Genomic DNA, 27,500 nt, shown 5'->3' with positions numbered 1-27,500 from the left:
AACATTTCCCCTGCATTTATTTCCCTTCAGAACAACATCTTATTGCTTCTTTTTGTATTTACCCAATAATCCCACAACTTTGCTTCTTTGTCCAGAATATTTTCCTTCGTAACGGGTCTTTTCATAATCATGTGTACTAGTACTGTACATGATCACTTCTGTCAAGCAATTGCACTCATTTTTTCCCCATTCACAAATCACTGTATAAGTTCCATTGTTCCTGACCTCTGCCAACAGACATCCCTGCTTACACCATTAACCCATCTTCGAATCTTACATACTCTTCATATTTTTTCCCTCGTCTGTGCCTGTAACCCTAACCCATTTTTCATCCATTTTCTCCTTATGTGCTCATTTTACTTTTATCTTATCAAACTCACCTGTCTATAGGTAAGGTTCCATTTTCACCCCTTACTCTCCAGCTTAAACTTATATCCATCTTAACTTTTGCACCAACCAATAATGATCAGATATACTTCCAGCCACTCCTCACTATTTCATTCATCGGCTTGCTTTTCCAGCTACCCTGTACAAAATATGGTCTAACACACACTTTTCTTTACAACTTTCTCTTCCCAAGAACACACACACACATATATATATATACTGTATATACATGTATATATATATATATATATATATATATATATATATATATATATATATATAAGAAAGGCCCATAAAACACTATTTAAACATTGAAACCATATATTTCGGGCACTTGTTTCTGTGCTGTTCACTGGTAGAATATTCTACTAGTGAACAGGGGCACAGAAACAAGTGCCTGAAATATATGGTTTCAACATTTAAATAGTGTTTTATGGGCCTTCTTATTTTCATATTACACTGTAGTATTACAGGAAAAGACATTCATATATATATATATATATAATAATATATATATATATATATATATGTATATATATATATATCTATATACATACATCTTCTTCTTCTTCTTCGTTTTAATATGCTTTTTTTCCATTTTTATATACATACATACATATATATATATATATATATATATATATATATATATATATATATATATATATATATATATATATATATATATATATATATAATTATATGTGTGTGTGTATGTGTGTGTGTCCTGTTTCTTTTTGCTGAGTTGTAAGTATATGTAAATTTAAAGGTGAACCTGAATACTTTTTTTCAAGTATGTAAATATAAAGAAAAATATATTTAGATCAGATGCCCCAGATCAAATCTTTTTTTTTTACTAGTCGTCAGCAACGATTCCTAAAAACTGAGAATGAACAAGATTACTGCGAAATCATATCAGAGCTAAAATTGAAATCGCCTCAAAGTCGGATCTGTTTTCGCGCAACAAAAAGTCCCACAGAAGAAGTCTAAATGAAAACAGAACTGAAGTTGGAGGAGAGAAGGCAGCAGGAGAAGCTCTTGGACATTGCCTCAGTCTGTGAATTCTCATTAGCGTTGTTGTAAGTCGAGGTAATAGCTGAAATTTGCTGTTCGGATTTCATGCAGGCTGAGATCTGGGGCGTAATCCCCGTTGCATGGGATCAAAAGCCGCGTCGGAGGGCCATTGTCGAAATGGCGTTTGCCTGACGTGTTTTCGTCCGCATTTTCTCTTTATTTTTATATCGCTCTTGCTGTCCTCTCGCTCACAGTCTTCTCTGCAAGTGAATTACCTCTCTCTCTCTCTCTCTCTCTCTCTCTCTCTCTCTCTCTCTCTCTCTCTCTCTCTCTCGGGTTTCACTCCGTGGCATTAGATGATGATATTCTTAGATGTTCTTAGTCATTTTGGTGGTTCTCAGGTGATTTGGGTCGTCAGCTGCTCCCTCTTGTTTATTTTCAATTATGACAACGAGGCGTTTTTAATACCACTTATTTTACTTGTCTTTTTGTTCAGGATATATCTTTTCTTCAAGAATTGTTTATATGGAGAAATAATCTTCGTCTAATTCTGGTTAAGTGGATTTTTGTCTTTTGCTTTGCAGAACCTCAAGGTAATGGTAACATCTTTTTTCGCTGGCGACCCTTGCAAATGAAATTAAACCATCTCTTCTGACGACAGTGGAGATATTTACCAAAGCAACAAATTGGTTCGCGTTCAAACGATGCCCCGAAATAAGACGGTGACGTAGTCTCTGTTACATCACTTATTCTATTTTACCTCCGCTGGGGATTCTCATGCTTTAGGAACCTTTTGAATGTTTTGCTGGCGCCTGCGATTCAGCCGATAGCGCGTAGCCAAAGCATCGGCGATCGATACTGAAACCCGTAAAGCCCTATACCGTTCAAGAGGCCCCTGATGTGACGCCACTTGAGCAACGCGGGCAAAAGAACCTTTCGAGGAAGCATCCCGGACGCAAAAAATATATCCCGTCATATTTCCGGACGCGATTGGTGCTTGATACTGATCGAACCGAAGTCTCTGCGCAAAGCTTTCGGACGCACGGTTTTGCAAACGGAGCCAAAAATTTCTTTCAGCCCGGCAAAACCACGTGGTCACGCTAACCAGTGATGGCGTCGGCACCTTGCTGAGTCAAGCCCGAGAATGCCATCCATATGGCGCAAGTTATAATGTTAGGGAAACGGGGACCGTAGTAAATAGAACTGGGTATTTTTTTTTTCTTCGTTTTTTTTGCGTAACGCTCTTGAACGAGTCTGTCGTGTAAGGACGCTTTTTCAGTGGGCGAGAAGACCTCGTCCCGGGATAATTAGAGCACTGGGTGTGAGAAATTTTACTTACATTTGGATTTTAGAAGGAATCCAATAGTTGATGTGAATTTTGAAAAAGATCAGATGTAATCTGGCAAATACATTGCTCTTACAGGTATATTTTATAATTTTCTAATGTCAGTTGAAATGCGATTTTAAGGGCTGTAAAATTCTTCACTTGAAGACAATCAAGTATTTTTAAAATTTTGAGTGAATCCATTTTTAGTAACGCTTTGCTATTCACTTAAACACTTTTGTGTTTGTATTAACACAAGTATGAAGACGGTGAATAAAACGCAAGAATATTTAAATAGACTCATAAAACTTTTGGTACAAATACCTTACAACTGTTCGTCACAAACAATATAGTGAATCGTCGGTTAAAGCGTCACCAATCTTAATGGCGCTATTTGATCACCACTCTGTGCTAATCCTTTCCTTTGTAGTCATTTCTCCCAGTGCCAAAGCACTCGAAGAATTTGTGTATCGTTATGCCGTTGCAGTATGTGAAACAATGGGACGCCCATGTGGGCGGGTGGGTGTGCTGTGCGAGCTGTTGGCGCTAATACTTGGGTGACATCAGGGAGAGCGAGTACCAGGCACTTTGCCAAAATGAAACCCGAGCTCTCGCTAGTAATCTCAGACCCCCTCCCCCGTGACACGATGACCCCTCCCCCATTTACCCATGCACCCTCTCTCTCTCTCTCTCTCTCTCTCTCTCTCTCTCTCTCTCTTCTCCTTCCTCCCGGCATATATATACACACCCCCACCAAACACTCCCTCTTTTCTTTCTCTCTACTCTGAGTTTTATCGTCTCCTGCTCTGAGGCTTCTTGTCTGATGGTTTTTTGTAATATCTACATATCACAGTAAGATGCTTTATGTTTGTGTTTGCTTAAATGATAATGGGAAGTTAATTCATTTAACGAACGGAATCGACATCGTAAAATTCTCTCTCTCTCTCTCTCTCTCTCTCTCTCTCTCTCTCTCTCTCTCTCTCTCTCTCTCTCTCTCTCTCTCTCTCTCGTAAGGGCAATATGAATGTCATCTAAATTTAGTTTTAGCATTGAATCTGCAATTTATAGGACTGTATCACTGAAACCTGTCCTCTTTTTATGACTGATAAAACCTGTGCAGTAGTACTGATTGTTAATTGCAGTTATTATCACACCCATCATTAAAATTGTTTTTGAAAATAGTTCATAATTTAAAACTATCAATAAACAGTAATGACACAAGGAACACACGAGTAACTCGACATCACTGAGTTCTTCAGAGAGAGAGAGAGAGAGAGAGAGAGAGAGAGAGAGAGAGAGAGAGAGAGAGAGACGTGGTGCAGCTAATGACGGACGTCTGCCGCTGGTCTCATGATGGTACGGCCAGCTAACGATGGTGAAACAGAGGAAGAAGGAGATGGTGATGCTGGTTTGGGAGGCGATGATGAGGAGGGGCGTTTGAAAAAGTGTCCTCACTTGGAAAAGGTGAGACTGACTCGGAACACCTGTCGTAATTGTCGAGGTGTACATTCGTTCGTCCTTTTCACGTAATGATTATAGTCTTGCTTGATTACCTCGGGGTGTCCTAAAAAATTGTTTATACTACCGAACTTTTTGGGAACGCTCTGTGTTATCGTGGAGGTGTGTGTGTGTGTGTGTGTGTGTGTGTGTGTGTATATATATATATATATATATATATATATATATATATATATATATATATATATATATATATATATATATATATATATATATATATATATATATGTATATATATATGTATATATGTATGTATATACATATACATATATATATATGTATGTACTGTATATATATATATATATGTGCATGTGTATATATATATATATATATATATATATATATATATATATATATGTATATATTAAATAGTATTGGTACGTTTTTCTCCAACCGTGACTCCAAAATGTTAACGTTAACCTCTCCTTTATTAGCTATATATATATATATATATATATATATATATATATATATATATATATATATATATATATACATATATATATATATATATATATATATATATATATATATATATATATATATATATATATATATATATATATATATATATATATATAACTAATATATATATAATATATATATATATATATGATATTAGCTATACAGTATATATATATACATATATTTATATATATATATATATATATATATATATATATATATATATATATATATATATATATATATATATATATATATATATATATATATATACCTTGTGTGTGTGTGTAATCAGAAATATATGACCATAGTTTCAAAATTTTGACCTAACAACTGATTCAAGGTGCAAGAATTATTATTATTATTATTATTATTATTATTATTATTATTATTATTATTATTATTATTATTATTATTAGATAAAAGTTATTGCATATTCCGTATTTACATCATTCCAGAATTAATGAAGAATTTAAGTTCAAATGATTCTTAATTGAACATGTAGAGATTTCTCATTGTGCCTCATCTCATATCTTTTTCGGTTCCAAGGACTGTATTTTCATAACAACCGTCACCCCTTCATAGCTTTCTGTCTTCTGCAGGATGTACTGCCATAATAAGCGTTACATTCTCTCCGTTGGTTCTCGCCATATTCTCTCTCATAGCACTGCTCCTGTTGCTGCATATGGTATTATTTTTCTCGGCATGTTTCTTTATTTTCCTTGAGAATTTGTTCTTTAAGCTGCGTTTTAAGGGGCCTTTCGTCTCCATCGTTTAGTCTTCCCCGCCCCCACCTCTCTCCTCCATTCATTCCTAAAAAGGCTTCTCCATTTTTATTTATCTTCTATTTTTTAAGCCAAGGTTCCTCTCCTCCATAACTTTACTGTCGTTTCTTTCAAACCTTCCTCCTTCTCCTCCTCCTCCTCCTCCTCCTCCTCCTCCTCCTCCTCCTCCTCCTCCATCTCTTCCCTGCCACCCATTTTCTTCTTCCAAAGCGTACCCTATTCTTCCGTACGTTGGTGTCCACGTGACAAATTTCCAATATGAACCAGCCATTTCCGCATCATTAGAATGTCAGCAAAGTCACCCACAACAGACACTGATGGATCAGAAATATTTATGTTCTGTAAACACCGGTAGATCACCCCGTCGCCTTTTCTACCGCGCCTTCGTAACCTCCCGAATGGGAAAAGAAGAAGAAGAAGAAGAAGAAGAAGTAGACGAAAAAAAATAATCGTTCTTTTTCTGGCGCATTGCGAGATAATTTTCGCTGAATTGTCAGGTCCATTAATGAGGAGGCCAGACCTTCTCTTTGAACAGCTTTGTTTAACGTCAAATAAATAACAAGTTCCTCGTCTCGAGGTCCTCTGTTTTTATTTATCCATTCGCCATTATGCTTTTTCTGAGTTCTTTTTTTCAGCTCACGAACAAGACTTTATTCCTTTTAAAATGACTTTTTTAGACGTTACTGAAGTCGTACTGTTCTGCGTAAAGTAGGGACTGGTTAAGGATGTATACTGAGTGAGCATGCTCTGTTTACCAGAAACAGTGGTGGCATTAGGAGCTTAGTTTGAAAACTTGAGAGGCCCGTAGCTGCCTCATGAAGTCCTAGAAAATTAGATACCTGGATGGGATGCTATTATATATATATATATATATATATATATATATATATATATATATATATATATATATATATATATATATATATATATATGTCATCATGTCGCGTAAAACAGGAGGGCCTCGATGAGGTAAACCATTCATAACATATTCATGAGATGTTCGTTCGCCGTTAGCAAACCATTTCCTGTCAATGTAATAGATATTAACTGCTAATAATAATAAAAAAATTAGTGGAATAAGGAAATGATTTTAGTCACTGGATCCTTAAAATGATGTCTGGCTGAGCCAATGATTGAAAATGGCATCGCGTAACTTTTTAGTCGATGGCCATACCTGTTGTGACGACACATTATGGAGTTACGTAAAATAATCACACTTTTGGTGTAGCCAAAAATAGCAGACGTTCGACAGATGCGTTCCCCAACTGGAAACGCATCACCCGTACTTTCACTAGCAATCATGTTTTCCTGACAAATTACTGTGGCTTCTGTATTGTTATCGTGTAGTAATCTTTATGATTACATAAGCCCTTGTTTAGTTTCGTAGTCAATAGTAAATCTTCTCTTGATATAAACACGTGCTAAACACCGAGTTCTGATAACGCACTCGTGGTGAGGATGAATTTTTGTTTGTGGTCTCTCTCTCTCTCTCTCTCTCTCTCTCTCTCTCTCTCTCTCTCTCTCTGTGTGTGTCCTGGCAGTTGTTAGGTAACCCTTCTCTCTCTCTCTCTCTGTCTCTCTCTGTCCTGGCAGTTGTCAGGTAACATTTCTCTCTCTCTCTCTCTCTCTCTCTCTCTCTCTCTCTCTCTCTCTCTCTCTGTGTCCTGGCAGTTGTCAGGTAACATTCTCTCTCTCTCTCTCTCTCTGTCAGGTAACATCTCTCTCTCTCTCTCTCTCTCTCTCTCTCTCTCTCTCTCTCTCTCTCTCTCTCTCTCCTCCAGAAGCCCCAGAAAGTTTGTCTCGCGCAGGCTTAGACGACTCGGGTGTCTAGCTTAGCACAGTTTAAGAAGCCTTCCAGGTCTCCAGCACCTCCTTGCAAAGTTTGGAATGCAAAATGACACCCTCTCCAATAAACGCAATGCCAGTTGTTAATGCTTTTCAAGTTAACTTATGTATGTAGGTTTGTATTTCTGTAAATGTCTTTTGGCTCTGCTTAGGAGAGGCACACTAGTGATCCCTCTCTCCTGTTTTTTTCCTTCTTTTTTTTTTTGTATCAGACTTGAAATTCTCTGTTGCGATTGAAATGTCAGGATCATTAATTGTAGTGTTTATAAAAAAAAATGGTTCGATTGCGTTTTTCAGTGACTGTATTGTAGTTTCTAGGGTTGGTGACTTTCAATTATGGAGTCATCTCATGCGGCTCAAAAGTAATGTAGATATATATACTGTAATACATATATATATATATATATATATATATATATATATATATATATATAAATATATATATATATATATATATATATACATATATATATATATATATATATATATATATATATATATATATATATATATATATATCATCTTCTTTTTTCTTTTAACGTGCTTTTATTCCCATTTTTGTATGGGGTAAGCACGATGCCTTCTTTTGAAGGACTTTTTGATTTGGCTTTGGGGTAGACCTGTGGTCTCGATCGGCTGCCCTGCCTGACATCGCTTAGACCCCGGTACGTATGTTTCATGTATCATACCAGACCTAACGCCCTTTCTTCCCAGCAGCGAGAATATATATATATATATATGACTTTTATCACATCACCGTGATTCATATACAATCAGTAAGCTACAAACGTCCTTTAATATCCAATTCGCTCTACCTCGGAAATAATATATTTTCATATATGTTACCGAAGGGGAATTTTTTAGTTGATAATAAGTTCGTCGTCCCGTGGGCTCGAACCAGCGAAGGTTAATGCGTCCACTGTAGTCCTGAGTTCTTGTCCTTCGCTGGTTCGAGCCCACGGGACGACGAACTTATTATCAACTAAAAATTCCCTTCGGTAACATATATGAAAATATATTATTTCCGAGTGTAGAGCGAATTGATATTAAAGGACGTTTGTAGTTTATATGATTATATATATATATATATATATATATATATATATATATATATATATATATATATATATATATATATATATATATATATATATAAAATTTTATCACATCGTGATTTATAGACAATCATGAAGCTACAAATGTCGCTTAATATCAAATTCACGCTACCTCGGGAATATCCCCGATGGGGAAATTATCACCTAAGGGGAATTTTTATAAGTGATTAATGGACTGGTACTGCCAGTAGGCTACCAGTCCATTTATCACTTATAAAAATTCCCCTCGGTGATAATTCCCCATCGGGAATATTCCTGAGGTAGCGTCAATTCGATATTAAGCGACATTTGTAGCTTCATGAATATACTGTAATATATATATATATATATATATATATATATATATATATATATATATATATATATATATATATATATATATATATATATATCTTAAACAAATAACCGAAATAGGAAAACTTTTTTCATAGTGTTTTGTGTCGTAGCCTTGATTGATGATGGTAGCATGGCAGCATCAATGTAAGCGGCTCATGGTGCGGCGACCCCGCTATGCTAGCATATGAGCTGCAGTGTTAAAAAGGATGTTGGATGTGTGCTTTTTCCTGATTCATGTTTTCATAAAAGGACAACCTGACTCACATCACTCGTCCAACTCTCTCTCTCTCTCTCTCTCTCGCCAACTTGCCTGAATCTGTTATTCTTTTGTTAGTCTCCCTTCGCCTTGGGATAAAGATATCGACAGACATTCAGTGTTTTCGAGCGGACCGCGACCACCGAACAGTCACTTTGGAGGATGCGACGCAAGTAATGACAATGTCATAGATGCAAATGCAGATACTGTGGCAAATCTATAATAAAAAAGATCGCTAACTCTCATCGTGTCGCGCCATAAATTCCTGTCACCCTGCATTTTCGTTATGCGCTTCCATGGAAGTCAACTAAGCATCTATTATTCGACGCGATTTTTATGTGCAGATCAACCCATTGATATGTTTGTACGGTGACAGTAATTTTCTGTTTCCTCCCAAACACGCTCACACACAGACAAGCTCAGGGGGATTAATAACAGTAATTTCAAAAACGCTGTTGGGGAGGTAATGCTGTACCTTAGGCGAAACCCAGTGAGTCGCAGAGCCCTAAGTCTTACTTTGATATGATAATGTGCTTTTTGGCTAAGCAATTCGTATGCGTGTGACGCACGGAGCGGAAATCTGCGGTTCTAGATACAAGGTCTCACTTCGGAGTGCAATAAATTGCGCTGTTATGCCCCCTAGATCTCCATCTCCCCCTTAGCTCTCTCTCTCTCTCTCTCTTTCTCTCTCTCTCTCTCTCTCTCTCTCTCTCTCTCTCTCTCTCTTTCCACAGGATCTCCAAAAATAATTTAATTCCCTTAATTATAGAATCGTATATTCCCCACATCCTGAGGTATAGTTTCTTTAACAAAGAGAATTATACAAAACTTTTTTTAATTTTCTCGTAACTTTTTTTATAGTTAGCAATTTTATTTTTTATTTACCAGTGTTACTTCTACGTACACTCACAAACAATTGTCTTTATTTAGATTACAAGGGAAGTACATTATTGTGACTACATGAAGCTGAACAAATATTTTATGGAAACCCACTCAAAGTAAATGAATATGATAAGCAAAGGCTTATGCACTTCAACAAGCAAACTTCAAGCATGTTGATAACAGTTTTAAAATGTGTGTTGACCCTTTCAATTAACTACAGGCAAAAAAAATTTCTCAGTCAATGACACTCTTTAAGAAAATCCAGGTACTTCTTGAATTTCAACAGATTTGGGTTACAAACTTAGATGCCATCAGGTTGCTGAAAACGTTTGTAATGTTTCAAACGTTTATGGTCAACGTGAGAGAGAATATGTATTTCGGAAAGTGCATGTTGCAGATAACTCCTCCCCCTTTTTTTGTTTTTTCAATTTTTGGTTTTGTTTTCTTCCACTGCATTACCACTCCTTCCCTTTTCCAATATCACGGCCATTACGTTTATTCAGCGATAGACGGCCATTTTGTTTCGAGTTTATGAGGAATTAGATGAGTCTCAGTTTCCCCAGTGTGTGGTTATTGCCTTCCATCGAACGGAAGCTGAACTTCCCCACCAGTAGATGGCAGTGTACTCCTCTTCCCTCCCCACAACCCTTCCCTCAACACCCACCCCCGGGTTCGCGAACGTAATGAGGATTTTCGGCTTTTTTTACGAGGGCTAAAAGCACGGTTGTAATAAGGGTCGCGCTTTGATGATTGTGTTTCTTGAATTATATGTTTTGGCATTTGGGCTGCGCTAGAAATTACGGATTATGGATGGCGATATGTTATTTTATTATATTCCATATTTTATTGTTGCCGTGTACTGCACGTCTTTATTTGTGCTCATTGCCGGTCGCCTCTCTGCGGCTGCGGCTGCGGCTGCGCGCTTGCAGGTTTCACGGGCTGTCGAATTCTGTGCGCTTACAATAGTGCGTGTGTGTTTGAACATTAATTTCGGCGTGTCACTGTATACAAACATGAGCGTGCTTTTATAACTGTGTATGTTTGGACTCTGATGTTCAAGTGTCCATACATGGCGTAAGCCCTTGTACGCACATCCATAAATGAATATTTGCAAGCACATGCAGAAACCTGTTTTTGTATGCATGTATACATAAGCCTTTTTACATTTATTAATACATAACGCTATTCGAATGCATGCATATAAAAACACATGCCACTCACATTTGTCTGCATGTATAAATCAACTTTTATACATGAATAAACACACAAGGCGATTTACATGCATGCATATAAAATGACATCGCATCCATACATAAACAAATGAACACGTATGCATATACACATTTATAGCTCAGGCAGGAGCCAAACCACAGTCATTCTCATTCAACGGATGGATGGTTGGCAAGCCTCGCATGAGACACGCTCTCAAAAAAATCCCTGTTACTAGGAATCGTAAATTCCGACCCATCGGCCATAATGAATGGCCTTTCCCTTTAACCCTTTCGGTTCATCCCGAGGAAATTCGTCTCTGGTTACATCATCATCATCATCATCATCATTCGTCTCCGCGCATCATTTGATTTTAGCCCTACAACAGTGGTGGTATTCACTGACGATAATGATGATGCTGCTGCTGATGATGATGATGATAGTTCCAGTGGGGTGAATCATCACTCAGGATTGTCTCTCTCTCTCTCTCTCTCTCTCTCTCTCTCTCTCTCTCTCTCTCTCTCTCTCGTTTGGAGGTTGGATTGAAGTGTAATCGCTTTTGTATATTTCTCGTCTGTAAGGTAATCTCTTATGGTATGAGAATTTGACAATCGAGAGAATTCGTCAGAAGTTAGCCTTGTAAAACCAAACGCGAACGCATTTCCTCAAGATAGCACCGGGGATTTAGCCTTCCCCCTCCATCTTTTCCTTCCGACTTTCGTTTCATTAAATATCAAACCCTCCTTACAGCTCGAGTATGTCTCTGCCATTTCCCAAATTACTGCGAGATGACGAGAAGAAAGAATTTAATTCGTTACGACAGGCCCTGCCTTGTCTTCGCTTTGACACACGGGAGGAGCGGTGGCGTCATCTTCCGAAACCCTGACAAACACCGAACTTGGAAACATCAAGTGCCATCCCCTTTTGGTTTTGTCGCCCGACGTCAGGCACATCATAAACATCGCCCTTAGCACCAGCTTTCATCGCGAAAACATCGCGGGAAAGAGAAAACGTCTTCCCTAAAACCGACTTGATTGGAGCACAAACGTTCCTCTGTTGGTGGCGGTTTACAGCAGATGAACAACCACCGTCACCCTTTCCCCCCTCCCTCCTCCCCGCCCTCTCTCTCTCCCCTCTCGCGCTGAGGGAAAAGGAGCTTTCCTTTTTCGCCAGCCCTCGAGTGCTTGCCACTTCATCGCTGCCGGTTATAAGCGATTTATTTATTTCCGGGTTTCATCTCCTTTCCTGGGGCCATCTAGTGCACCCTTTGCGTCAGTATTGTCTGTGTGTGTTGTTGCTCTGGATGTTAAAACGCCGACGGTGGCTGTAAGAGCAAAGAAACTAGAAAAAATGAAAACATGATTATCAATTTTACCATCCGTTTCATACTACGGCGCTGGGTAATCGGACCGGCGTGGATTGATTAAGTATTTGTTACCGCTCAATAAACTCTTTCCGCAAGTTACCAGACATAAATTTTTATGAAGTAATCGACATTCTTGAATTCATTATTCAAAAAGGAAATTTTGCTGGATGTGTCTGTTACAATCCATCCTTATTCCGCTTAGTGTTTCGCTTCAAATCCCGCTTAATCTTCTCCCCCCCCCACCCACAGTTCCCACCTCTCCGTCCGCTACTCCTTATTCCCATAAGGGCTGGTAGATCTTGAAATGATTCTCAGACTTTCTCGAGGCCATTTTTAATAACCTGAAATTTATCGTGTGGGTATGTATCTGTAACGGCCCTTGGTTTATTATTATTATTATTATTATTATTATTATTATTATTATTATTATTATTATTATTATTTCCCCTGGCACTACAAATACTGTTTACTGATGCAACACATAAATTTTGGCGGCACTGATATTTTGTAGTGTGACAATCCTACCCTTTGTAAGTCCAGGACTATCGAGAGTTGTTTAAACAATGCATATTATGTATGTATATTATAATATATTTTATTTATATATATATATTTTATATATATATAAAATATATATATACATATATATATATATATATATATATATATATATATATATATATATATATATATATATATATATATATATATATATATATATATATATATATATATATATATATATATATATATATATATATATATATATATATATATATCATTTCAAGATGGAAATCTGAATTGCTCATCCTCGTAAGTTCCTAGCCCGTTGCTAAATCAAGTAGGAAGAAAATAGATTTTGGTCACCACTGAACCCTTCTGAATTCCGTTGTTGTACTTCGGGGCTTATCAATTGGAAGGTCCGAATTCATGGACTTTTTGGCCGAATCGTTTTCTATTGGACCGATGGAGAGTCGAGGATTTTATTCTACATCGAGATTCGAAATTTCTTGGAATCCCACGTTGATTCGAGTTACTGATTTATTGGTCGCTTATTTGACGCTGCGCTGTAATACTAGTTTGTTCCGCTGAACAAAATTAAAGAAAATGACGCTTATTCTGCACTGGAAAGTAGGATTTGTGAACTGATTGAGAGAATGCTACTTAACGTACAACTGGATAGTTATAGGCAAATTATATGTGTGTGTTTTTAAACAGAGATGGTTTGTATTTGTGAAAAAGATTGATAAATACCGAACTTCCTTTTCAGAGGGGAGCCATTTCGGTAATCGTTTGTCGCTCTTCGTTAACTGTCACAACAGTGATAGTGTGAGATGAGATGATTATAGTGCGGGTCCTCAAGGAAGGTTTACATTTGATGAAGCTTAGCTTTTAAGTCTTTGATACCGGAATGTGGAGATGAAAAGTAAAGTTTAGTGATGAATCTGTAAATTATTCCATTGTCGCAATATGTTAAGTCTTTGGTCATGTCCAACATAGGAGTGGGTGCTATTAATAGTAAAATAGTAATATTTTATTAATTTTGTAGATTACTTCACGTGGACACCTCAAATTCTGAAAGCATCGAATCGGGTGCCGTAAGCTTCTCTGAAAGTACTGAAAAATACTCCGCCCCCAACCTCCATCCCACCCACCCCATCCCCAACCCCACGCCCCACAGTTACCTGAACCTGGAAATAATCAACGTCTTCATCCATTATCGTTATCTCGGGTCGTCCTGGCGTTCTTTATCATTATCTGTTGTATTCGGGGTGCAACGATGATGCATTGGCAAAGGTATTTGTCCGTATTCATAACAATTACCGGAAGCGTTAGTGAGGGGGCTTTTCTTTCTTTTTTGTGTATGTTTTTTTTTATCTTTGAACATGAATATGATGGATCTTTTTCATTATTATAATTACCATCATCATTATCATCATTGTTGTTGTTGTTGCCGCCGCAGTGGTTCTTCATTCTTTTCTTTTGCTTATTATTATTATTTATGATCATATCACAGCAAATATATTAGTGGTAACAGTAGCATAAATAGAAGTTGCTATAATCATGATAAAATAGTGATAATGATGTGGTTGCTCTAATAATGATGAAATAGTGATAATGGTGATTACAGGAATTATTGTTAAATAGTTGAAAATTTAGTTCAGTAATTACTGAAAAAAACAAAAAAATTAGGGTACCTTGCCCAAATCCCACGAGAAAGGTGGAATGAGCGATGGGTTGGCTGCATCATAATTAAAGGGTCTGTTTACCTGCATGATTATTAATTACGTTTGGTAATTAATCTTGTAATTCCTTACAGGATTTTCAGGTTCATTTACGAAGGATAAATTTAGCAGTGAAATAATAATAATAATAATAATAATAATAATAATATCTTATTTTTGTTCACATAACAATAGCCTAGCAATCGTAAATATTATTATTATTATTATTATAATTATTATTATTATTATTATTATTATTATTATTATTATTATTATTATTATTATCTCATTTTTGTTCACATAACAATAACCTAGCAATCATAAATGCTATTATTATTATTATTATTATTATTATTATTATTATTATTATTATTATTATATTATTAATAATAATAATAATAATAATAATAATAATAATAATAATAATAATAATATCTCATTTTTGTTCACATAACAGTAACCTAGCAATCATAAATGTTATTATTATTATTATTATTATTATTATTATCATTATTATTATTATTATTATTATTATTACTAAATTCATATCACGTCTTCCCACACTGCCTTTGTTCCTTTTGAATGCTCCGTATTTCCACCTCCCATTCCTTTTTATCTTCCTTTCCCTTCCTTCCCTCCTTTTTCCTCTCCTCTCGTCTTTTCGCTCTCTCCTTATAAACATCCTGTTTGATGCTCAGCTTCGTGTAACCAGATATCACTCCCTAATGAGTTTATTTTCAGGCAAAACATTGCCAACATCGAGTAATTAAAGGCGTTTTCAAGTTCTTAAAAAACACTGATTTCAGTCGATTCTCTCTCTCTCTCTCTCTCTCTCTCTCTCTCTCTCTCTCTCTCTCTCTCTCTCTCTCTCTCTCATCATCTTCAGTCGTTCTGTCTTTCTTGTGGTCTTCTATAATCTAAATGTTTGAATATATTTTAAAGTTGTTATGGGCTTCGCATATTGTCACATTTTTTTACCAGTTGCTTTCTACATTTACCTATGTGTCTGATAAGTTTCATTAGAGATTGAGAATATATATATATATATATATATATATATATATATATATATATATATATATATATATATATATTATATATATATATATACATATATATATTATATATAGATGTATATATATATATATATATATATATATATATATATATATATATATATATATATATATATATATATATATAACATTATTTTACTCATATGTTTGGTAGGATATACGAGTGTTTCATTTTGATCAAACCGGAGTTGGCATACGTAGACCATAGTTGTCAATTTCATCACTTTCCTGTCCACTTTCAATAGACTGAGTAACATTAATCAATTCCTTCAGCAAAAGTTATTAAATTTCCCAGAACAGGAGCCTTAAATCGCAATTGACAACCTTTGTTGGTTGACATAATAGCCGCTGTTGAGTCTGCGCTCGCGTCGATTAAAAGGACACTCATGGTCTTAAACAGCCACATGGCCTGAAAGCACTGGCTTCATTAGCCGGCGAAATGCACTTGCATCGCTTGCAATGCATCTGCAAAGGTGCATTCCCAGTGTATTGACGCTTCTTTCCCTCCCCCACCCCCTCCATATATCCCCGTCCCCCTTGCCCTTGCCGGCCCCCTGCCCAACGAGTTTCTTCTTGGCTTCGCGTCCATTCTTGAGGTAAACTTGTCACCAAGCGGCCTTAATTCGGTTCAAATTTATTTATGCCTTATGTCACATACTTGCTAAAAGCAGGACGGGGATAAAGAGTGCTGCATGCGTTCATTCCCTTTCTCATACCTCACCTTCTCAGAATCCCTCGCTTGCCCAGGAAAGGAGATCAGAAGGTGATCTTGATGAAGCTCCGCTGCGTTGTCTCGAGGGACTTGGGTCATGGAGGTAATGAAAATAACAGCTGGAGGTATTTGTCAGCTTCGCTGTTTATGTCTGTTACTTCTCCTGGATGTGCATTACTTCTTTTCCGAATGAACCTCTGTTGCGGTAGCTTCAGATCTTCCTTATCATGTTTGCCATTTTCATATATCATCAGAAAAAAAAGTCAAGTGTACCTTAGTTTAACCAGACCACTGAGCTGATTAACAGCTCTCCTAGGGCTGGCCCGAAGGATTAGACTTATTTTACGTGAACCAATTGGTTACCTAGCAACGGGACCTACAGCTTATTGTGGAATCCGAACCCTATTATACCGAGAAACGAATTTCTGTCACCAGAAATAAATTCCTCTAATTCTTCATTGGCTGGCCGGAGACTCGAACCCGGGCCTAGCAGAGTGCTAGCCGACGACTCTACCGACTCATCCAACGAGGAACTATATATATCATCAGAGGTAAGGATCTAAGTCATGTAAACGAAGATTGTTTTCATTTACAGGAAACTCATCATATGTGAACAACCGCCCGATTTTGTTTATATCGTTATTGTTCTTTATTCACATTCATTTCTCAGGCCTTCATACATGTAAAATACTTGAGGAATAATCGCTAGAATATTATTTTCCCTTTTTTCCTTTCCCTCGCCGATGGGAACATTTTGAGCTTATGGCGAGGTTAAGTCAAAAGTGTTATTAGTTGGCGACCTAGCACAATTAATAGCTTACTTTGTGAAATCTAGTTCATGTTCGGTTGTAGAGACCTTTCCTAGCAATTGGGATAACATTTTAAGTTTTATATTAGGAGAATTCTTCATGACTGGCGGACGTTGATATTATTTTTACTCCCATTTTGTTTTCGCTTGATTTCGATCTGGGAAGAGAAATTTCTGTTATTCGCCTGTCTCAAGCATATGCATGTAGCATGCATTATGATGGGACCTAGAATACATATTGGACACGCATGTATTTTAAATCAAGGAAGCATCAATTAAAAATTGAGTTCATATAGGTCATTCGCTCGTTCTGTATCACGGGGTGTCAATTCTGGTGTCTCGACGGTGAGAATATGAAGCAGCCCTGTCATCCCCGCACCCCTTAACACCCAAGAAAAATAGGAATGCACTGCATAATTGACAGCAGTTGGCCGCATGCAATAAATGAGGCCATTAGCAATGGAGCGCGGATCAGGAGTCTGTTTTGTGCCTTTCTGTGTAGCATTTTCTGTCGCCCTCTGTGTGCAAGCATTGCACATGCAAGCACTTCGCTTTCCTGGCGTAAATTAAGGTGGAGGCCATTTCTCAAGAATGACGGCTTGATAGTGACCCTAATGGGGACGTTTAGAGAGATACACACACACCTTCGAAAGATAGAAAGTGATACAAACACGTGGCGCATGGAAAGAGATACAAATATACATTATATATATATACAGTATATGTATATATATATATATATATATATATATATATATATATATATATATATATATATATATATATATATATATATATATACTGTATATACATATATACATATATATGTACAATATATATATATATATATATTATATCTATCTATCTATCTATCTATCTATCTATCTATCTATCTATATATATATATATATATATATATATATATATATATATATATATATATATATATATATATATATATATATATATATATATATATACGCCGCCTGGTGTGGTAGATGCATCGAAATAGATCAGTGATGCATAGATTCCTGTATCCTTTTTGAAACTCTCTCTCTCTCTCTCTCTCTCTCTCTCTCTCTCTCTCTCTCTCTCTCTCTCTCTCTCTCTCTCGTTCGTTTTTAAAAATTAATTTAACAGTTTCCGCATGCTTGTCGAAAACGTTATGCGGGGGTCTCTCTCTCTCTCTCTCTCTCTCTCTCTCTCTCTCTCTCTCTCTCTCTCTCTCTCTCTCTCTCTCTCTCTCTTTAATGTTTTTGTCATTGATTTTATTATAGACGTTAACAGAATTTATTTCCTTCGGTGCTTTGAGGTATGTTAATGCTTGGTAAAGAAGACTGACGTATCTCTCCATTATTACTTCCTCGGCGATTAAGCGATTGCTGCAAGTACAGTGCATTCATTCTTCTTTCGATGCTTGCAGAAAGCTTTGTAAGTGAGTACGCTCTCGCGCAATGACAATAGTCGCCTTTCTGTGCTCAGTTCGACTTTGTGCCAACTAGGAATTCACTTCTCTGTTACACTTAACAGAGTTAAAATATATATAAATAATTTGAATATACATTCCTACTTACACTTGATATTTATATATATATATATATATATATATATATATATATATATATATATATATATATATATATATATATATATATATATATATATATATATATATATATATATATATATATATATGTGTGTGTGTGTGTGTATACACATACATATATAATATATGATATATATATATATTATATATTATATATGTATACATATATTACTGTATGTACAGTATTTCTTCATCTTTTAACGAGGTTTTACTAACTTTACTGATACTTCTGACACCACCACCGATGTCCAGTGTAAAAGCAATTTATAGAAAAAAAACTCAGCGGTCTACTAAAATCAGTATCACATGAAAATAAATTAGATGCTACTGCTATTCTCCCTTGTGCTAATACCTGTGATACTCGGGGCGGCCTTTCTTTTCCTGCGCCCAATTTCATTTTATAGCCTTCGAGGAATGAGAGCCCCTCCATACTACACGCGCTGACAAATATCTCATTAAGTTTGGTGCATCTTAATAACGGAGACGATAACACTTGCTTGTTTTTTGTCTTTGATTTGTTATGAGAGATTAATGGGGATCTGTCCTTCGGAGGACAGGTGAAGAATGGCCAGCTGAATAACGCGATAGGAACAGCAAAGTCGAGCGGAACGTGTTTTGGATACTTTTAACCGTGTACTAGAACTTGGCCGCCAACTCGTGTGTGTTGATGCGAGAGGAGGAGGAGGAGGAGGAAGAGGAGAAGGAGAGCAGAAGGCGACAGAGGGAGAAGAGGCTGGGAAAAGGGAATGAAGAGAAGGGGGTGGAGGGAGAAGAGAGGTAAAAAAAGAAGAATAGGAAATACAGGAGGATGAGTGGAGGGCAGGTAGAGAAGGGGAAAACGGAATATTAAAGGGAAAAGAGAGGCTAGGATCAAAGGTAGAGAAAGTAGGGAGGAAAGAAAGATAAGTGAAATGGAGGAAGAGGAGGGATGAGGGAAGAGAAAGAAAAGATTACAAATAGATAGAGAGAGAGCGAGAGAGAGAGAGAGGGTGGGGGAAATAGCGAGGAGACAAAGGGGAAACGGGGAGGAGGGACTCGAGAGAAAAGGAAGGGGTGGGATAGAGATGAGTAAAGAAACAAAGTAAATGGAGAAGGGAATGTAATGAAGGGGATAGAGGGAGAAGAGGAGGTGGAGGGAGGAGAGAAGTGGTATATAGAGAGGGAGAAGAATAAGGAGTAAGCATGAAGGAAGAGAAGAGGCTAGAGAAGACGAAGAGAGAGAGAGGAAGAAGGTAAGATGGAATTGGGCGGTAATGAGAAAAGGGCCGGGGGGAGGGCATTGTGTTTTGGGGGAGGGTGTGGGGGTGAAGAGGCGGGGATGTTCCAACAGAAAACGGGGGTTGATGTTCCCTTGTGTGATACGGATTAGAACGAGAATGCTCAAACATACCTGTAAACAAGGCTCCGGGATCGCTTCATTTGAATAACTCCGGGCGTAGATGCTCTAAGCATTAAAGCTTACATGTCTGTGATCACTGATACCCTGATTTCGTCTCGTGTAAGCATTATTCATCGCATACCGTCTGCGACAACTCCCCCCCCCACCCTTTCCCCTATCAATTTCACTCAGAGCAAGTGAAAAGTGAAAATGTTCTGGTGAAATTTCACGCGGAAATAAACTGAGGATTTAGTAGTCAGGGATGCAGTTTTGCGGCATTTTAGAGAGAGAGAGAGAGAGAGAGAGAGAGAGAGAGAGAGAGAGAGAGAGAGAGAGAGAGAGAGAGAGAATAACTGAATATTTTTACCATTGCTGGTGTTTCAGATTAGATAAGAGCGAGTTCAAAGGTGCCGGTTTAGATATACAAGTTTTAATTAATGTCATCGATAAAAGCACTTCGTAATTAAGGGCAGACTACACTTGGAAATCTCGGTTAAAGTAATAAAGAAAGAAGGATTGGGAGAAGTATTCGCATTATTTGAATGTGCCATTGCAGTTACTCTTATGATTCAGTTTGTTAATTTTAAAACGAGCAGAAACTACCAGTGAATCGCTTGATTCCTTAAAATAATCGTCCAAGACATTATTAGTTTTTTGCTTGTAATGATTCACAAACATATATGTATATATACATATATATACATGTATATATACATATATATACATGTATATATACATATATATATAAATCCATGTATATACATATATATACATAAATCCATGTATATTTACATATATATATATACATATGAATCCATGTATATATATACATATATATACACACATATATATATATATATATATATTTTTTTTTAATGTGTTCGTTTATATAAATATTTTGTGCATTTATGAGAAAGTAATTTCGTTAGGTGCAGAACTTTAAGTACTTGAAATTCCTCAGAACATCTTTTCTGAAAGTGATTCACTACTACTACTACTACTACTACTACTACTACTACTACTACTACTACTACTACTACTACTACTAATAATAATAATAATAATAATAATAATAATAATAATAATAATAATAATAATAATAATAATAATAATAATAAAACTGACAAAAACCCACAATTATATAGTAAATATATTACTATGTAAAAAATCAAAGACTTTCGAACACCTGAACGGTGTTCTCATCAATGTTAACGTTAAAATGCAGTGATGAGGAACACCGTTCAGGTGTTCGAAAGTCTTTGATTTTTTACATAGTAATATATTTACTATATAATTGTGATTTTTATTACTCAGATTGTTTTTCACGAAATTGTGAATCTATTAGCAATAATAATAATAATAATAATAATAATAATAATATGTAGTAGGTAGTTCTCGTTGAATGTCGACTAGTTTCGCCCTCCTCGTTAGGGCATCATTCAGGACAGGATCCTGCGATCTCTCTGAATGATGCCCTAACGAGGAGGGCGAAACTAGTCGACATTAAACGAGAAATAATAATAATAATAATAATAATAATAATAATAATAATAATAATAATAATAATAATAATAATAATAATAATAATAATAATAATGAAGATGTAGATATTAGTGATGCTCTCGATACCAATAACAAAATTAATTTCTTGCTATAATTAGACAAGGGAGTATTATATTAATTTTGATCCTTTATTGAGAAGAGGAATTTTTCTTCCCATAAAAATTATTATTTCAGTGTTTATATTTTTTAAGCAATAATTTGTGACTTTTAGCCCTATTAACGAATGAACATACTTTAATTTCTAAGAAATTGTAATGAGGCCTCAATACTTTGGTATAATAAAGTTTTTACGTAAATAGAATTATATATATATATATATATATATATATATATATATATATATATATATATATATATATATATATATATATATATATATATATATATATATTATGTATGTTATTCTGAGTCTGAGTGAATTTTGATATTAAGCGGTATTTGTAGCTTAATGTTTGTGAAAGTGAAAAATGTCACGGTGTGTGACAAAAATTTTACATTATACATACAATATATATATATATATATATATATATATATATATATATATATATATATATATATATATATATATATATATATATATATATATATATATTATATATATATAAATATATACTGTATATATATATATATACATATGTATGTATATATATATCTATATATATATGTGTGTGTATGTATATATTTTATATTTAATTTCTCAAGTCGTTCCACCTGCTATGCTTCCCAGTTCTTTGAGATTCTACAATTTACTCTCTCCAAAGCTCCGCTAACGATAAATATTTCGCACGAATTCCACCTGGAGATTTGTTCTTGTGCATTTTTCAGCTAGAAGAGAAAAAATTCTGCTGTTAAAATATTTCCGCGACGTATCACACGCACACAACAAGCGCACCTGCTTGCTTGTATTCCGGATTATTAGAAGCTCTATTTTTTGGGGGGTGTTCTCGGATATACATGTATCATACACATCTGGTCGTATCGTCCATTAATCAGGCATATATCTGGAGTGGGTATCATAAGTTCATTTGCAAATCGACAGAGGAATATACAAGACATTAAAGCGAAGTTTCGGAGGTTAAAACGCCGACCGTAAATCACCTTTTGAAGAGGGGGAAAACATTTCTAGAACTCCCGGGACGAAACGTCAATTTAATGGATCTTCGGTAACATCGAGCACAAAGTCTCGAGGATGCCTCGGAATTTCGTGTGCTTTTAATTCTTTCTCTCTTCTTTGTAAAAGCATGGGACGAGCTGATGTCAGGAAGAGAGAGAAAATAGCAGCGTTTTGCTGTCGCTATTCGGGATCGCATTCCGAGAGTTAGCGGTAGAGAAGGCATTCCGAAGCTGACCCTTGGCCTTAAGGACAATGCGCCAGATAAAGTGATCTGTGGACTATGAATTTGAAAACTGAAGATGAGGCATTATTCAAGAGCAGAATCTAAAGAGATTGGAGTGAATAAAGCTTTACTATCTACTGTAGGTCCGTTAACACGTTCTAACAAGTTTTTTATGATAATTTTAGTGAATTCATGATTTAGTTATTCATTTTATATGTTATTCTTTATCGATATAAGCCAACTAGTTCTTAAATGATTGTAAGAGATCGATTTCTGATACTCAGAATAATTTTGATTTGATGAATTTATAATTTCCAGCATATCTACTGTAGAGGTTGAGATATATATATATATATATATATATATATATATATATATATATATATATATATATATATATATATATATATATATATATGCATATAAATGTATTATTCATATATAAGTATATATATATATATATATATATATATATAAATATATATATATATATATATATATATATATATATTATACGTGTGTGTGTACAGAAAAGACAGGTGGAGAGATTTTCTTTATATGCGTGTATACAAAACATTAATAAAATTCTCATCAGTGCTGAATGTTCTGTAATCTTGAGGAGTAATAATAATAATAATAATAATAATAATAATAATAATAATAATAATAATTATTATTATTATTATTATTATTATTATTAATTATTATTATTATTATTATTATTGCTGAAACCTCAGCTCCTGTGCTGAAAACTTAATTCATGCCTTTGTCATTGTCTATGTGTTCTCTTTTTTTCTAATAGAATTGCTGTCTTATTTAAGACAAACTACATTAATATGATAAATCGTTTGTAATTACACATTTAAATAAAGTGTTTGCATATTCAACGAATTTGTGGTAATAAAACCAAAACATTGCACTGTATAGTTTAAACAGAGCTTTACCATGAATGTAGCGGTTTTATTTATCCTTATTCATGGTGTGCGCAATAGTTATGCGGTCTAGCTAGCAAGCCTCTCTTCTTGACTATCGCCATCTTCTCATGATCTGTTAAATAGTACCTCGTCATTTTTACTGCCTTGTTCCACGGTTCCCTCACAGTCTGTCATCTTAAGCGTGGCTGTATAGGCTAAGTGTCTGTGAACCGGACAACAGCCTGGTGGGGGTGACGTGACTGCGCTGAGGAGTGTCTCGAAGGACAGGATGGTTTTGACCATAAACATCAGTGCGACGAAAGAGGAAGGGGAGGGAGGGGAAAGGCAAGAAGGGGGTTAAGGAGGGAGGGAAGCAAGGGCATAGGGTGCACAGCTATTCCCTTGAGTGCCAAAATCTATGGCACCTGGGTATGCAAGGTCGCAAGTCACTCGCTAGCTCTTAGCATCAATAGATGCCACGTTCGATGGATGAACTGGCCTTTAATAGATTACACGCGATGCTGGGAGGTTCTCTCTCTCTCTCTCTCTCTCTCTCTCTCTCTCTCTCTCTCTCTCTCTCTCTTTAAACTCTATTTTTAGATTTTTTATTATTTTTATTTTAGGTTTCCCCTTATATCTTCTATTTGTCTTCGATAGCAGTATTCAGAATAATGCTTTTTTTATTTAAACAAATTATTCCATCCTCATTACCTAAAATAATTTGTTAGAAAATAATTTTTCCCCCTGAAATAAAAAATATTTACTCTGCTGTTCAATTTCATACTACGGAACAGTTATGATAAAATTACCGCAAATATTGTTTTTGTTATTAATATTACCCGGCAATACTTTCCACTTGGAATATTTAACACCGAATACTAAAAATGCATCTGACAATGACAAAGCCCAGATAAAGCAGATAAGATGAAAAATCGTCCAGAGTATAAATTAAAGGCGTTCTCTGATAACCCGGATGTTCGTTAAAGGCACTTGATCTGATGCACTGAAGAGGGTAATAAGATCAGAATAACCACTGAAGAACCGCTCGAGGAGAGAGAGAAGGAAGGAGAGAGAAATATATTTTATATATTTATATATATACGTGTGTGTTGTATGTATGTATATGTGTATATTTGTATGTATGTATGCGTAAGCTTGTAAACTCGCTATGTAAGTTACTTAATGCATACATATATCTGAAGCGTGTTGTGAGGCATATATATATATATATATATATATATATATATATATATATATATATATATATATATATATATATATATATATATATATATATATATATATAGTGTGTGTGTGCGTGTGGGCGTGTGTGTGAGTGCGTATGTGTATATAACATGCTTGAGATATATGTAAGCATTAAGTAACTTGCATAGTGAGTTTACAAGCTTATACATACATATACTAACGAAATGTTTAATGGGAATACCGATCAAAAGTGAATTCCTAAAATGGAGCCCTTTGGTCCACCGCTACAAAGGAACAAAACAAAAACAAAAAAATTACTACAGTGGATCAACATTCAAGTTGATTCGCTTTATATTTCCATTAGACTACAAATAAACAAGTCTCTCATAAGAGGAGTTGTCAGATTCTCCGAGAATTAATATGGGATGTACAAACCCTTCTCTCTCTCTCTCTCTCTCTCTCTCTCTCTCTCTCTCTCTCTCTCTCTCTCTCTCTCTCTCTCTCTCTCATGCACACAAATACATTTCCATTTCGAACAACTGTTTTCCTAAATTCTCACATTGAAGAAAATCGTAGAAATAAAAAGGTTTAAAATAGAAACAGGAAAAATTCTTGTGCTGAGGAAAAATTCTTGTGCTGACATTTAAAGACTAACACAGGAAAGCCTGTTGACAAAATTGCATAAAGGTTAACATATCCGCTGTTTGCTGGTGACCGGGATGTAGGATTGTTAGAATAAACCTGTTTTTCTTTCTATTAAGTAAAAAGTAAGTATAGCTTAGTTTTACCAGACCACTGAGCTGATTAACAGCTCTCCTAGGGCTGGCCCGAAGGATTACACTTATTTTACGTGGCTAAGAACCAACTGGTTACTTAGCAACGGGACCTACAGCTTATTGTGGAATCCGAACCACATTATAGCGAGAAATGAATTTCTATCACCAGAAATAAATTCCTCTAACTCTTCATCAGTCGGCGGCGGGAATCGAACTCCGGCCCATCGAATGACGGTCTGAAGCTCAACCAACTCGGCCAACAAAGGGCTTTCAATTAATTAATATATAAGGTACGATAGCATTTTCAATTCTTTTTTGTTGTTTTAGAGATTTCAGCATATGAACTATAGACTTTGGCCTTAGTACTCACTGCATCTATATCTTCCTGTTTACTAGGGCTTTCAGTATTTGTGTAGAAACTGGTATTCACCCCAAGAAGATTTGAAAGCCTGACTCTGGGGGTCCTAATTTATGCATAAATTGTTATTAACATCATGATTTACATCGGTTGCATTATTTCTCAAAATATTCCGTGTTCTCGGAAAATACTGTGGCTTCGTTTGTTTATTCGGATTTCATATCCGTGTGCTTTGTGGCCTAGCCATTCACAGTGTAAGCTTAAAATTATTTCTAGGCAATTGTGCGAGCATTTGTAAAGGTGAGCTGATGATACAAATTATTTTTGTCAAAATATATCGATGCTGTAATTTTTCTCTGCTGTAACGTTCATAATTATAATATATATATATATATATATATATATATATATATATATATATATATATATATATATATATATATATATATATATATTATATTTATATATATAATATATATATTATATTTATATATATATATATATATATATACATACACACACACACACACACATATATATATATATATATATATATATATATATATATATATATGTATATATATCATCATTATGATCACTATATATTACAGATATCCTGTGGAGATGTTGTTCCTAATTTTATTACTGATGTCCTATGGAGATGTTATTATTATTATTATTATTATTATTATTATTATTATCATTATTATTATTATTATTATTATTATTATTATTATTATTATTATTATTATTATTATTATTATTACTACCTTATGGAGACGTCATGACATTCAATATATAATTGCTTTATCCATTATACCTGTATTTTCTTTTACCCCTATTGCTTTATCCATTATATATATATATATATATATATATATATATATATTATGTATAACTTTTTTACGGGAATAACATGGTGATACAAAATATAACCACCGTAAATGGCCGCAAGAAAAGTGAAACAAGCCAAGTGCAAGATTTTTATCCTTTATTCCTCAGGCATTTTCAAGCAAACTTCCCAAATATGAATATA

At 35.1% G+C, this 27,500-nt stretch overlaps 1 protein-coding gene across 1 annotated transcript in view; it reads right to left on the bottom strand.

Moving 5' to 3' along the window:
- LOC136826593 (homeobox protein six1-like) overlaps positions 1-27,500 on the bottom strand; it is a 161,865-nt gene that overhangs the window by 125,739 nt on the left and 8,626 nt on the right. The gene's annotated exons all lie outside the window — the stretch shown is intronic.

This window comes from Macrobrachium rosenbergii, chromosome 41 (assembly GCF_040412425.1).
Source record: "Macrobrachium rosenbergii isolate ZJJX-2024 chromosome 41, ASM4041242v1, whole genome shotgun sequence".
Lineage (NCBI taxonomy): Eukaryota > Metazoa > Arthropoda > Malacostraca > Decapoda > Palaemonidae > Macrobrachium > Macrobrachium rosenbergii.
Note: the sequence above shows the minus strand (reverse complement) of the source record. Positions and strands in the feature narration are given on the sequence as shown.